A 13968-nucleotide genomic window follows, 5' to 3' on the forward strand; every position below is an offset into this window, starting at 1 on the left:
ATCCATATTTTGTACATATACTTTGAATGCTTAGTGTGGTCAGTCTTCTCTAATAGAATCAGAATTCATCAACTGTGAAGTTGAACAAGGTAACACAATATAATAGTTGTGTATATGAACATTGAAATCAGATAGTTTTAAATAAAATCTCAGCTTTTCTGATTATTACTTTGAAAAGAGAATTCAATGTATACCCTACAAAAGTAAGCAAGTGATGGAAGGGGTGGGTGGGGAGGGATGGGTGAGGCTGTTGAAAGGGTGACACTGAGCAAGATACATTGTATTCATAAGCTACTTTGTTAAATGGCAACTCTTGTACAATTTCTTAAAGATAATAAAATGTAGGAGAAAAAAGAATATCTCAATAAGCACTGGTAGCTTGTACCAACAATTCTAGCTACTCTGAAGCTGGATACTGAGAATTGCAATTCAAAACCAGCTCAGATGGAAGAGTTTGCAAAATTCCATCTCCAAAATTACTAGCAAAGAACAGGGCTGGAGATACAAATGCTGTCCTTGAGTTCAAACCTCAGTACCAAATATCTAAATAAAGATAGATGAACCTTGAAGGACTATGAAGGTTGACAGATAATAATAAAGGAAACTATGTGCCTGATACTTAAAACAATAGAAATGATCTGACAAAAGATCAAGTATTGATTCAAAGATACTGTAAAAGTGAACAACTCAGGTTATTTTTGCTTTATGTCTAGTTTGCACTCATTCATTCCTTTCACAGGCCTACACAAGTAAAAGGGCAGTTAATGGTTGCTAGTTGTTTCAGAAGAAGTGATAAATGTTTTCATTTTAGTAATTTCTTATATGTCTTGCTTATTTTTTTCTTTTTTATTGTGAAAATACTGTACAGAGGGGTTACAATTACATGGGCAAGATAATGAGTACATTTCTTATCAAGCATTGTAGCCTCCTCCTTTGTTTCCCCTTCCCATCCCTTCCCATCCTCCCCCCGTCCCTCCCACCCAACCCTCCCCCCTCCCCCCACCAAAGTTGTAAAGTTCGTTTTTGACATAACGACTTGTACATCTCATTGTTGCAATGGGTCCACCTGTATCCCTATTTAAACAATTCGTTTTTTCCCTTCCCCTCCACAAATTATACCGACATCAAATACAGTGAAAGCAGGGGTTATACTGTGGGGGAGTGACATACAAAGCAACAAAGAAATAATCTTATAAATGCGTTAGAAACAATCGCGTGAAAGAAAAAAAACATTGGAATACATATCTTAGGGTTCATTTCCCTAACATCACCTTATCTGACTTTTTCTGCTTGACTCAGACATATACTAGATATTGCAAATAAGGGGCTTATTTTCTTCTATGAGGTTTTAATAGAAATATTATATTGTATATAAATGCATTATAGCTATGTATTTGCTAAAGCACTACCCAAAATGAAACATGATATGAAAAATATAATAATTACTACATGCAGTAAAATATGTTCATGGATTTTTTTTCTTTTTCTTTCTTTTTTTTTGCAGGGAGGGCACTAGGGATTGAACCCAAGAGCAAGTGTTCTGCTAATAAGCTACCACAACTTGAGAATTAATCATGTATTCAAATATTTCTCTTAAAAAAGGATTATTTGAATGAAAAGGGGGCAGAGGACAAATACAGCAAGAACCCTTAATGCACATCTGACATAAAGGAAGTGGGAAATGTGAAATGAGTATAGGAGGAGGGAACATGGGAGCTGAGCCTGAGCCACTGGGCCTGCGCATTATTAAATCACATATCAACAGATATAGGGATTTGTGTTTTCTGCTCTGCTTTTATCATGATCCATAGAATGGAGCACATGTCCTGAAGGATAGAACTGCTAATCGTTTTATATTAACTGAGACCTGATTGAATGTTTAAACCATCAGATATTGAGCTATATTATGAATGTGGACATTCATAATCCCTGTGTTGAGCACAGAATGGCTCAGGAGAAGGAGGTCTTCAGAATGGCCCTAGAAATAATTTACACACACAAGTGTAGTTCCAAAATCATTTAGTCATGAATTCCTACCACATAAATAACTTGGTTATACTATATACACTTTTATACCAGTGTGAGTTTTCAACTGCCAGGGCTTCACTGTCTAGGAATGATATAAAGTATACACAGGAGAGCATACTTGAGTTGGTGAAGTACAGGTTAGATGTGGCAGCTAGCATTTAACTGACAATCTACTATGTGCTTCCTAGTCCTCTTAGGTAGCACAGTACTGTCTGAAGGATTAGAATAGCCATTGTGGCTATTGGAATCACCATTCCTTTTGCTCACAGTTTTGTAACTTGCCTGCTGTAGCTTTAACAAAGGTCTTTGACCCAAACTCCCCTTTTTTTCTATTTCTTGCTGTCATAAGAAGTATATTAGAAAACAAATGGCTGGTTGGAGATGTAGCTTAGCTATAGAGTGTTTGCCTAGCATGTGCAAGGTCCTAGATTTAATCCTTAACACTGCAGAGCAAATAAAAAAAATGGCGTTCAGGAAAGTTTTTAGTGCTTAAAGAAACATCATTTTTCCTACTAAATGGACACATTGAAATTACTGTTAATTTATGACCAATTATTTTTATTTTTTTATTTTTTTGGGTTTGGTTGTGGGGCCTGAACTCTGGGCCCGGGCGCTGTCCCCCAGCTCTTCAGCTCAAGGCTAGCACTCTACCACTTGAGTCACAGCACCACTTCCGGCTTTTTTTTTTCTTTTTGCTTATGTGGTGCTGAGGAATCGAACCCAGGCCCTCATGCATGCAAGGCAAGCGCTCTACCTCTGAGCTAACTTCCCAGCCCCTGACCAATTATTTTTTTAAAGTACCTGTTCATCTGAAGTAATCCTTTTTTAGGAAAATTAATGAATTTGAGGGGGTATGTTCTGAGAATGGGATTCAACTCTATCACTAAGCTGCACACCTATCCCTGAGTGGATCTTAATCTTGGCCACTAAAATGGTGATTTTAAGAAGAAAAGTAGACAAGCAATGGTGGCTATCATGCCTGTGATCCTAGCTACTTGGGAGGCTAAGATCCAGAGAGTCATGGCTTGAGCCAGCCTGAGCATAAAAGTCTCCAAAATAGCCAGTGAAAAGCAGAGCTGGGGTGTGTGGATCAAGTGGTACAGTTCTAGCCCAGCACTTAACTCAAAGCCTGATTTTAAAAAAAGGCTAGTACCTTAAAACAAAAACATACATAAATAAAAGTTTCAACCATCACCCATTTAGCTTAGTTTTTTTTTTTTTTTTTTGTCAATTGTGGGGCTCTGTTCCTGAGCCTCTTTGTACTCAAGGCAGAGCTCTACCACTTGAGCCATGGCACCACTTTCAGTTTTTGAGTGGTTAATTGGAGGTAAGAATCTCACAGGGACTATTCTGCCCCAGTTGGCTTTCAACCGCAATCCTCAGATCTCAGCCTCCTGAGTAGCTAGGATTACAGGTGTGAGCCACTGGCACCTGGCATAGTTTTGATTTAACATTTCTCAATTTTATTTTACTTGTACAATCTTATCCCAGAAATTATATTTAATATGATGTATATTTGCTTCTGGAAAAAAATTAGAATGTTCTACAAAACCATTAAAGTATACTACTATTTTTTGTGTGCCAGTCCTGGGATTTGAACTCAGGACCTGAGTATTGTCCTTAAGCTTTTGTGTTCAAAGATAATGCTCTAGCATTTGAGCCACAGCTTCACTTTGACTTTTTTGGTAGGTAATTGAAGATAAGAGTATGACAGGCTTTCCTGCCTGGGTTGGCTTCAAACCATAGCCTCATATCTCAGCTTCCTAAGTAGCTAGGATAACAGGCATGAGCCACCAGCACCCAGCAATATACCACTATTTTAATTAAAATTTATATTTTGCTAAATTATATTAGTTTGTATATCTTGCTATGTGTCACTTTTTAATTGTTTATGGATAACTACCAGAAAACATCAAATACTTATAAAGGTACAGAACAAATGTTGCATGTTACCTTACCCTTTATAACTTTGAAAGCAAAGTATATCACATTGTATGTAGAAATATATAATTATGTTGCTATCTTCATTTCATACATAATTGCAGCCTCTGTGATACAGTTTAAATATTTTATACTTATGTAAGTATGCATTGTTACAGAATTTTTTTTTGTTACAGAATTTTATTGTTAACAGGTTTAAATATAATGCTGAGTTCTCTTCATAAGTAAACAAGTCTACAGAGTCTTATGAAGTTTTTAGTATGAATTTTTAGTAATTAATTTTTCAAGGTTATTTAACTGTAGTACTCTAAAGGAAAATATCTTTAATTGTGAAACTTAGTATATAACGTGTGTGTGTGTGTGTGTGTGTGTGTGTGTGTGTGTGCTGGTACTTGGGGCTTGAACTCAGGGGACTGGGTGTTATGCCTGAGCTTTTTTGCTCAAGGCAAGCATTCTACCATTTGAGCCATAGCTTCCCTTCTGTTTTTTTTTTTTTTTTTTTTTGGTAGGTAGTTGGAGATTAGAGTCTCATGGGCTTCCCCACTCAGGCTGGCTTCAAACTGCAATCCTCAGATCTCAGCCTCCTGAGTAGCTAGAATTACAGGCATTAGCCATCGACACCTGGCAACTTTTGAAGACTAAAAAAGATTATGAAAACAAATCACTAGTAACTTTATTGATTACAGATGGCTTTTTAATGGGCCAGACATAGGAGCTCACACAATTCCAGCCACAAAGAAGGTAGAGATAAGGAGAATTGTAGCTTAAGATCAGCCAAAATATTAACAAGATCCCATCTTAACAACTAAGTTGGCAAGTGTTGACACACACTTGTGATTCTTATCATTGGTAGGAGAATCAAGGCTAAATTAGGACTAGTGGGTGAAAAAAATATGAGACCCTATCTAAAAATAAAGTAAAAAAAGCTTAGGTGTGTATCTCAAATGTTAGAGCATCTGTCTGGCAAATCTGAGGCCCTGAGTTGAAATCCGAGTGCCAATACAACACACACACACACACACACACACACACACACACACACACACACACAAAACACTATCATCTTGATACAATATTACTCAGGTGTCAGGTTAGCTTTGTAGAAAGTATTGTCCTTCTTGTTATACAGAAAATATCAATTTCCATTCTTGTTGCTTAAATAACAAGAGCAGGTTAAGGGAAAATATAAATTGGCAACATTCCCATCTCGTGGTGTACACTGTGTGATGGTAGATGGGTTGCTGTGTGTGTCTTAGCTCAGGGCTTCAGGATGTATTTTTAGGGAGATGGTGAGCCACTAAAGGACTTTGAACAAAAGACTAATATGAGCATCACTAGAGGAGGATTAACTCAAGTTTCTGTATTTGAAGTCCAAGTCGAGAGATCACTTCAGAATCAGATGCAGCGGCTTATGCCTGGAATCTTTGCTACTTGGGAGACAGAGGCTGAACTACAAAAAGATTAAGAGATCCAACAAGATCAAGAGACCTCACTCACCTTAGCTAATAGGAAGCTGGGTGGTGCTGTCACCCTGTCATCCCAGGTGTGCAGGAAGTGCAATCACAGAGTCCAGGCTGGCCCCAGCATAAATGCAAGAAGACCCTTTCCAAAACATAGCTAACACAAAAGGGATTGGGGGAGTGGCCCCAATCCCTGATTTCAAACCCAGTCCAGCCGAAGATCATTTCAGGTGCTGTCTGGAGGACGAATGCGGCCAATCAATCTCCACATGACACATCACAACCTGAAGTCAGGTGTCAGGGCGCATGCCTGCCATCCCAGCTACTTGAGAGGTGGAGGTAGGAGATCAGAAGTTCAAGTGCAGCCCTGGCAGAGAGATAGCCCTCTTCACCAGGAAGTAGAAAAGGGCTGGGGCGTGGCTCAACTGGCAGAGTGCTGTCATAGCATCTGTGAGGCCCTGGCTTCAGACTAGGAAAGGAAGGAGGGAGAGTAAAAGGGAGGAAGGGAAAGGAAAAGAAGGGAGGGGTGAAGGGAAAGGGGAAGCAGGAAATCACACTGGCAGTGGTGAAGGGTGGTTAGATTCAGATGTGTTTGGAAGGTATTGGTGATGGAGTTTGTGGCTATTGTGACATAAAAGAGGGGAGTCAGGTGACCTCACAGATCTAGGTGTGGACAACTGGAGGATGGAGCAACTTTTCACTGAGATACAGAGGACTGAGGGAGGAGCACATTTTGAAGGGGAAAGTCAAAAGTTTGTTTGGGACGTGCTATCCAAGAAGATAGGTTTATTAGGCAGTCAGAAACATGTAAGTAGATTTCAGCATTTTTCTTAAACTGTGATATAGATTCCAAATGTTAACTTTGGAAAAAAAATTAAGTGTTATCTTTAAGCTTTCTCTATTTGTTTATCTATTTGTTCCCCAACTATTTCTTCCACACAGGTTTCAACAGTTTATGTTAAGTATTTTTCTGCCCCAAAGGACTCACTAATACTCAGATGATACAGAATAGCAACTAAGATAATTAAAAAGCATCCAAAGTGCTGTGGAAGTATGGTACTCAACTCAGCCGAGACTAGGAGACAATTGCCTTAGCAAGCGTGCACAGAAGGGAGATTGAAGGGGCCAAAAGGAAGGGTGTAGTGGCTGTGGCAGGCAGTGAGGGCAAGAACAGGATTCCAAAAGGAATACCAACATGAGTAAGAAAAAGATAGAGATGTGCACCTCTTTTGAAAAAATATAATGGTTGGAACATGTGTGTTTTTTATACACACACACACACATATACCAGAGAATACTTCCTATAAGCCCACAAGGACACAGATCTGATTACATTTTGGAAAAAAATTGGGAAAGTTTTCTTTTTTGGGGGGGGGGGTCCGGTCGTGGGGCCTGAACTCTGGGCCTGGGCGCTGTCCCTCAGCTCTTCAGCTCCAGGCTAGCGCTCTACCACTTGAGTCACAGCACCACTTCCGGCTTTTTTCTTTTTGCTTATGTGGTGCTGAGGAATCGAACTCAGGGCCTCATGCATGCAAGGCAAGCGCTCTACCACTGAGCCACTTTCCCAGCCCCTGGGAAAGTTTTCTATAGAGCAGATGAAACAAAAGCTACAGGGAGATGTCGTTAACAAGAACAAGAAACAAAGCAGATGGGAGGGAGGGACTGTGAGCGAGTGAGGGAATAGAAGACACTGTATGAAAGAAAATGCACTCATTACCTGACTGTACATCACCTCTATAATAACCAGTAAATTAATTTAAACCAAAAGAGAGAGAGAGTGAAACAAAACAGCCAGGTAATAGACATATATATTTTTTCACCAGAAATATAGGAGTTACGAATTATTATAGGAACAACAACAACAACAAAAAGAGTATATAAATATCTGGCTTCTGTGAGTTTCAAGAGGTTACACCTCTGTTGTCTGAGATGCAGAAATCAAAGGTGAAAAAAGCATAGGATAGTCTAAAAGAAAAAGTGTTGATAAGAGCATAATATATAAAAACAATTCTAGGAAAGCTAAAAATGTGTAGTGGAATTAAATGTTCTGGGGATTGAAAGAGCAGGAAATCAAATTAGTAATTGGAAAAAAATGAGTTTAATAAAGTATACCAGAGACAACCTAAGAAATAACAATTTTGCCAAAGAGTAAACAGAATAGTGGAAAAGAAAAGAATTAGAGATTAGAAGAAAATATAGGAAAAAATAGGAAACTAAAAAGAAAAAATACTGTCTGCAAAGAAAAACAAATTATCAGCAACACTAAACAGCAAGCACTAAATACCGGCAACAGTAAAACTGTCTTTGCCTCTACATGTAAACCCAACAGAAAGATCTTCCTAGAAAGGACCGACAAAATATGCTCTTTTTCTTTCTTGGAGGAACAAGAAGTTGGCTTGAAAATACGGAATCTCACTGGGAAGCTGACTCAAACTTTAGGGCTTTTATGGCTGTTCAGTGAGAATAGAATTTAACACTTAGCTAATGAAGCATAAGTTAAGTGGTAGTTGTAGAGAGGGAAGAAATGATCAGTATGCTAATATTTCTCCTCATTTAGGAGGGTGTCAAAAATGTTCTGTAAGATGGTATCACCGCACATGTGTGGAGTCTTTTAGACCATCATGGAGGCTAACGTGGGAGGATTGTTTCAGCCCATGAGCTGAAGAGCAATTTGGGCAATATAATGAGATCCTGTGGGAGGAAGAGGGGAGAGAAAAGAAAAGGGGGGAAAAAAGGAAATTCCATTTAAACCTTGATGCTAACAATAAAAAATACATAGCAATACTATGCTTCCCTAGAGAACAAGCAGCTTTTAATTCTTTTAAAAAATTTTAACTAGCATAAATATTATGCAAAGGGGCTTAATTATGATAAGCATTGATTCCAATGGAAAATAAAGAACACCACCTCCTGAACTTCCCTTCGGAGTAGACACTAGTGCAGTAGTCTATAATAACAACTCTGTGTGGAGGACAGAGTCAGAAAATATATCAGGAGCCTCAAAATAATCATACAGTAATTTATCCTAGGGAAATAGAGGGGCACACAGATATTTGGAAACAATGTTAATGTTCAGTAGAATGAAAAAATTATGGCACATCATGAAATATTTTACAGGTATTACAAACTATATTGTTAGACTTTTGAATTCTTATTAGCTTATATTAGTTATATGGAGAGGGATTTCATTGTAGCAACTAATTTTTTAACCTAACTTGTGATATTTTCTTGGTAGTTGAGAAGTGCAGACATCACTAAAATGTTGAGTTTTATTATTGGATGGGGGGAAGGATGATTTTTACTTGTATACATCTTTCTTCTTTCCTTTCCTTCCTTCCTCTCTTTCCTTCTTTCTGGATTGCTTCCTTCCTTCCTTACACTTTTACCTGTTTTACAAATTTTCTATAATGACCTGCTTAGCTTTTATATTGAGGGAAACAAATTCTTTTTAAATGAGATAGTAACAATAGTTTGAAGTTCTTGGAAGTGTTCTCATTAATATAGAAACAAAATCATTGTAACACTTGCTGCTTGTTAAAATTTTAATTTTATAAACAATAGTAAGAGGGAAACAGCAGAAGAATCATATATAACCAATCTTATAAGACCTTGTAGTAAGCAAAACTAAATTATGTGTGTGTGATGCAAGATTATTTATTTTCTGCAATGAAATGAGAAACATGAAGAATTCAGAGGTGGGATTGTGGGAAGAGCATACAAGTGATAGGAGGTGTGGAATATTCTAGTTCCTTTCTCTGTTAGTAATTCATAGGTATTTATTTTCATCCTCTTTGGTAATTCTTTTGTGTTGACCTCAAGCCCTACTGTAAAATACATCCTTTTTTATGTTCCCGGTGCTTTGCATATAATAGGAACATTTAATTTAATGACAGTATAAAGGACATTTATTGGTAATTTTGGTTCTTTTTCTCTATGTACAGACTGCCTACACCCTAGTGTCCTTCACAGCCCTGTCCATGTATTTCCAACCCTCCCACCAGCATGTCAGCCAGTATTATTTCTGAGTTCCCTCCAGCAGTGTGCAGGAGCAAGTGGAGAGGGCCTGTTATACCTCTCCTGGATGGTGACGGGTAGTAATTTTGGAGAAAGACACGCACTCTTTATGAGCATCATCCTTACCTCTGTTCCAAATGCTGACGTCACTGGTTTGTTGGCCTTTTACCATTGGGCACACATTCTTTCCTAAATATATTTTTCACAATTTAGGTCTGCGTTTCTTGGCTTGTTTCTGCACAGATATTGGATTAAAAGATGTTCAAGAATATGCCACAAGGGGCTGGGAATGTGGATTAGTGAGAGAGTGCTTGCCTAGCATACATGAAACCCTGGTTCAATTCCTTAGTACTATATAAACAGAAAAAGCCAGAAGTGGTGCTGTGGCTCAAGTAATAAAGTGCTAGCGTTGAGCAAAAGACACTTGACAGCGCCCAGGCCCTGAGGTCAAGCCCCAGGACTTGGAAAAAGAAAAAAGAAAAAAAAATGCCACAAATCTGGAGAGGTTGGAAAAACTGAAAGAAATAAACAGTTATCTCCCATGGGCAGAAAAATGTTAAATTTCAAAATGTCAGCCTATTGTGGCTCAGATGTATGATGGTAGGAGCCTCTATTAGAAGAGTGCATTTTTTTCTGTTTAGACAAAATAGGACAGATAACTAAAGTTCTAGTTTATGGATAAGATTCTGACAGAAGCAAGTTTCAAGTGGGAGGAAATGCAACAGTTCCTACAATTATTAGTGCATAACCACACAACATGAAATAACTGTCAAGTTGGCTTGATGACACAAGGTTTTTAAATTTTTTTTTTTTATTGTGAAAATACTGTACAGAGGGGTTACAATTACATGGGCAAGATAATGAGTACATTTCTTATCAAGCATTGTAGCCTCCTCCTTTGTTTCCCCTTCCCATTCCTTCCCAGCCTCCCCCCTCCCCGCGCCCGCCACCCTCAATCCTCCCAGCCCAACACAAGGTTTTTTGTCTGTTTATTTTGTGGGTACAAGAACTTGAACTCAGTGCCTAGGCACTGTCCCTTACCTTTGTGCTCAAAACTGACACTTTACCCCTTTGGCAACAGCTTCACTTTCAGTTTTTTGCTGGTGAATAGGAGATAAGAATCTCACAGAATTTCCTTCTTGGGCTGACTTTGATCTGTAATCACTAGATCTCAGCCTCCTGAGTGGCTAAAATTTCAGGGCTGAGCACTAGCACCAGAGCTGAAGACTCAGTTTGAATTGGGAGATTTCTGGGTCCCTTGAAAGACAATTACTTGTGTAGAGACATTTTATATATATATATATATATATATATATATATATACATACATATTTATATATTATATATAAATATATTTATAATATATAAATATATATACATATATGTGTGTATACATATATAATATAGATATTATATGTACCGACAAAAATATATATATTATATATGTGTATATATATACACACACACACACACACACATATATATGTGTGTGCATAAACCTCTTTCCTTATGCAAGCAGATCATGGCTCCAAGCACACATGAAAGCTTTTTATACATTTTTCTTTTTTTTTTCCTTTTTTTTTGGAGGGGGTCCGGTCATGGGGCCTGAACTCTGGGCCTGGGCGCTGTCCCTCAGCTCTTCAGCTCAAGGCTAGTGCTCTACCACTTGAGCCACAGCGCCACTTCCGGCTTTTTTTCTTTTTGCTTATGTGGTGCTGGGGAATGGAACCCAGGGCTTCATGCATGCAAGGCAAGCGCTCTACGACTGAGCCACCTTCCCAGCCCCATACATTTTTTCTTAATTTCATGCAGTATGGAAAGTAATTCTTTATAACTAATAGAACCATCTCTCCTAAATTTTTATTTTATTGTTGTTCATGGGGCTTGAACTCTGGGCCTGGGTGCTCTCTGTCAACTCTTCAGCTCAAGGCTAGCACTCTAGCTCTTCTGGCTTTTTCTGTTTATGTGGTACTGAAGAATGGAACCCAGGGCCTCATGCATGTGAGGCAAGCACTCTACCACTGAGCCACCTTCCCAGCCCCTCCCCTAATTTTTTATATATTTTAAAAATTGTATTGAAAAGGTGATGAGCAGGAGGGTTACAGTTACATAAGTAAGGCAAGAAGTACATTTGTTCTTAATCATTGTTTTCCCATCCCTCTTCATCTCCCACTTATCCCTCCTCCATCCCTCCCCTAAGTTGTATTGTTAATATCCAACATAGTGTCATATCAATGTTGCAGTGATTCATCTATTGTCCTGCTGTTTCTGTGATTCCCTTTCCCTTCTACATATTGCATTGTCTATTATGTAAAACATGAGGTACAAAAAAACAAGAGAAACAAAGAAAGAAATAAAATAGAGAAAAAAGAACAAACTATATTCAGGGTCTAATGAGAACCTCTGTTTCCATAAGTTGGAGTTCATGTTAATATGCTTCATTATATATAGTCCTATGCACTAAGCACTTGGGTTATTGAGAGCCTCTGTTAATGATATCATATACATAGTCTAGTTCTTACAAATGAGGGAGATCATGTGACCTACTTTTCTTTGGGTCAGGCTTACTTCACTTAATATCAAAACTCCACAGACTGGGGCTGGGAAGGTGGCTCAGTGGTAGAGCACTTGCCTTGCATGCATGAGGCCCTGGGTTCAATTCCTCAGCACCACAAAAGAAAAAAGAAAAAAGCCGGAAGTGGCGCTGTGGCTCAAGTGGTAGAGCGCTAGCCTTGAGCTGAAATGCTGAGGGACAGCGCCCAGGCCCAGAGTTCAGGACCCACAACCGGACCCAAAAAAACAAAAAACAAAAAAACAAAAAAACTCCACAGACTGGGAGAAGATCTTCACCACACATACAACAGACAAGGGTCTCATATCTAAAATATACCAACAGCTCAAGAAATTAAGTTCCCCCAAAACAAACTCCCAAAGAAACAACCACCCAATTAAAAAGTGGGCTAGGGGCTGGGAGAGTGGCTCAGTAGGAGAGTGCTTGCCTTGTATGCCTGAGGCCCTGGGTTCGATTTCTCAGCACCACATAACAGAAAAAGCTGGAAGTGGCATTGTGTCTCAAGTGGTAGAGTGCTAGCCTTGAACTGAAGAGCTGAGGTACAGTGCCCAGGCCCAGAGTTCAGGCCCATGACCGACAAAAAAAAAAAAAAAAAAAAAAAAAAGTGGGCTAAAGGCATTAAGAGAGACCTATTTGAAGAGGAAATATGAATGGCCAAGAGACACATGAAGAATTGTTCAACATCTCTGGCTATAAAAGAAATGCAAATCAAAACAACATTGAGATTCCGCCTCACCCCAGTTAGAATGTCCATAATCAAGAAATCTAACAACAACAGATGCTGGCACGGATGTGACCAAAGGGGAAGCTACTACATTGTTGATGGGAGTGCAAACTTGTTCAGCCACTCTGGAAAGCAGTATGGAGGATTCTCAAAAGAGTCCACCTAGAGCTCCCTTCCCCTATGACCCAGCAATCTCACTTCTGGGAATTTACCCAAATGACAACAAACAAGGCCACACTAAAGCCACCAGTACAACAGTGTTCATCACAGCATTATTTACTATAGCCAAGATATGGAACCAACCCAAGTGCTCCTCAGTAGATGAATGGATCAAGAAAATGTGGTACCCAAACCCATGGAATTCTATGCTTCCATCAGAAAGAAGAACATTGTTCTAGTCATAAGAAAATGGAAAGACTTAAATTCTTATATTTGAATATTTGCCTATTATAGAATGGAAATATGTGCTTGAAGCTAATAGTACTATATCAGGAATAAAACTCTAGGGCTGGAGATGTAAAGCTCAATAGTAAGCATTTTTCTAGCATGCACATGAGTTCAATCCCCTAGAACTGAGAGAGAGGAAAAAAGGTGGGGGGGGGAGGAAGAGTAAAGAAGAAAGGAAGGAGGGAACAGGGGAAAGAGAAGTGTTGAAAGAAAACAGTGAGGAAGTCAATTGTTTCCTTATTATGAAAATAGAGACAAATGACTTATTCAAAACTACAATTATCTTAAGTATACAGAAAATCTCAATTTTATATTTGCTTTCAAATTATAGTTGGTTATTTTATGTTTTAAGATGTGATACTATCATTCTGTTCTATAAGTATCTACTTATAAAAGGATTATGAGCAAGCAATATTATCCTAAATATCTCTTAAAATGCCAAGCTGATGTAGAGAGATGAGTCTTGTAATGTCTGACCTAACACAATGTGCCAGAAGTTACCTAATTGTGATAATGTGAACTGTATAAATGGAACTTCAGTGATCATAGTTGTTATCTGACTCATGATTAAATGTTTCATTAACAAGAATCAAAAAATATATATTTAGGACTTATTTCATTATTACATGAAGTTACTTGATATAGACTCATGGATACAGGTGAAAGTCAGATTCTCTTCACTTCACAAATTTGAATATAAGTAGTTTGTTACTTATACAAATTACAAGTGTAGATCTTGTAGGTCTGAGCATTAACATCAGTGAATGAGTAGACTTCCAGTG

General features: G+C 38.4%; 1 protein-coding gene across 1 annotated transcript in view; it reads left to right on the forward strand.

Annotated features, from left to right (window-relative positions):
* Positions 1-6125: 6125 nt before the first annotated feature.
* Positions 6126-13968, forward strand: part of LOC138813573 (putative ankyrin repeat domain-containing protein 19) — a 44012-nt gene continuing 36169 nt past the window's right edge. Inside the window, exon 1 of the mRNA XM_070001992.1 lies at positions 6126-6236. The gene's annotated coding sequence lies outside the window, so the exon portion shown is untranslated. The remainder of the gene's footprint in view (positions 6237-13968) is intronic.

This window comes from Dipodomys merriami, unplaced genomic scaffold (genome assembly GCF_024711535.1).
Source record: "Dipodomys merriami isolate MVZ:Mamm:240054 unplaced genomic scaffold, mDipMer1.0.p SCAF_6, whole genome shotgun sequence".
NCBI classification, from domain to species: domain Eukaryota; kingdom Metazoa; phylum Chordata; class Mammalia; order Rodentia; family Heteromyidae; genus Dipodomys; species Dipodomys merriami.